The sequence below is a fragment of the Saccopteryx leptura genome, chromosome 5, assembly GCF_036850995.1.
Source record: "Saccopteryx leptura isolate mSacLep1 chromosome 5, mSacLep1_pri_phased_curated, whole genome shotgun sequence".
Taxonomy (NCBI): domain Eukaryota; kingdom Metazoa; phylum Chordata; class Mammalia; order Chiroptera; family Emballonuridae; genus Saccopteryx; species Saccopteryx leptura.
Window position 1 is genome coordinate 142,827,549 of NC_089507.1, and position 1,848 is coordinate 142,829,396.

The following is a 1,848-nucleotide window of genomic DNA, read 5'->3' on the forward strand; positions in this document are numbered from 1 at the left end:
GATTACTTCCTGCCTGTGGGAAGTCGCTTTAACCTCCCTGATGGTTTCCCTGCCAGTCAGACAAGACTAATACTGTTTACCTCTGTAGGGTGGTTTTAAAAATTAGCATGTGAGGCCCTGGCTGGTTGGCTCAGTAGTAGAGCGTCGGCCTGGCGTGTAGAAGTCCTGGGTTCGATTCCCGGCCAGTGCACACAGGAGAAGCGCCCATCTGCTTCTCCACCCCTCCCCCTCTCCTTCCTCTCTGTCTCTCTCTTCCCCTCCCGCAGCCGAGGCTCCATTGGAGCAAAGATGGCCCTGGCGCTGGGGATGGCTCCTTGGCCTCTGCCTCAGGCACTAGAGTGGCTCTTGTCGCAACAGAGCGACGCCCCGGGGGGGGGGGGGCAGAGCATCGCCCCCTGGTGGGCGTGCCGGGTGGATCCCGGTCGGGCGTATGCGGGAGTCTGTCTTACTGTCTCTCCCCGTTTCCAGCTTCAGGAAAAAAAAAAAAAAATTAGCATGTGAGCGAATGTTTGGGAAATGCCATGTTATATATATAAAGGGACCCCAGAGATGGCTTTGTTTTCTTCAAGGGATGCTTAGCACCAGACTCATCACACAGACTGAGTCATGTCAGGTGAGAAGGCAACATCTCTCCCAGAGTGTGGATGCCACTGAGTCTCAGCTCTCTCCCCTTCCCTTAGAGTACACTTCAAAGCTAAAACCATTGTTTTCTGGGGTTTCCATGGGGGCCCTGAAGAGGAACCCCGGGGAAGACCAGTTACCTGCTTGTTTGGGAGGGGAAATATTGGGGGAACAAGGGGAAGAGGAGTGCAAAAAGTCAGGGATAAGAATAAAAGAAGATGGGGGAGCTGGGCAGGAGGAGCTATAGCCATAAGAACAGGACAGGAAGCATTTAAAATGAAATTCCACTTTTTACACCAAAAAATATAAAGCTGTCAATTTTCATTAAGGATGAAGCAAATGAAATCTAGATGGTGCTAGATAATTAATGACTTTAATAACCCTAATAAATTTGGATTTCATCAAAACCATGTTGCCCATCACGAACGCTCTCACCAGCAGGAATGGGAGCGGCTGGGGTGGGGGTGTGGGAGGCTAACACCTGTATAAAAACCGATGCAGCTGACATCTTTCCCAGGTACATCAATTATTATTAAAGAGCAATAAGAAAGCCAACATGGATTTCTCTAGCACTTGGATACGGAGGCTCTTGCATGGAAAATTAAACCTATTAGTACTTGTGACTCATCTGCTTTCGTGATCTCGCAGGTAGGGCACAAACTAATTCATTGCTCCAACATTCACGCTCGTCTTTGTTAATTGAGAATCTTGATTTATTCACATTGGGAGGGCTGCATGGGTGTGCCCAAAATCACACTGATAAAGGGTCCTTAGATCATTTTGCTGCAGACAGTTTAGAATCTGATCATGAAATATTCATCTGGAGCCTGGACCAGAATGGCCTGGAGGAGATGGGTGGATGATGGGTGTTCAACAGCCACAGCATCCTGCTGCACGGGAGGAAGGAGGCATGGTTTCTTGTTGCTGCATGGTGAAAATCTGTTTTAAAATAATCATTTTTGAATGGCACTTGGCATTTTTTTTCCTGACCATTCCAGGTGGCACCCGTGTGGACTCAGCGGTGTTGATCTTGGCTTCCCCCTCAGCCTACCGGGTTATCTGGAGGAAGAAGACAGGCTGAGGAGTAGACTCTGTTGGGGCTGCTCAGAGAGAAGGCGCCCCTGGCGACTGGGGTCAACACCCACTGGTCTGGTGCCAGCGCATTGAATTTCGAGCCCATGGGACAGGCAGCAGGTGGGCAGCTGTGTCTGGAGCCCAGAGACCCTG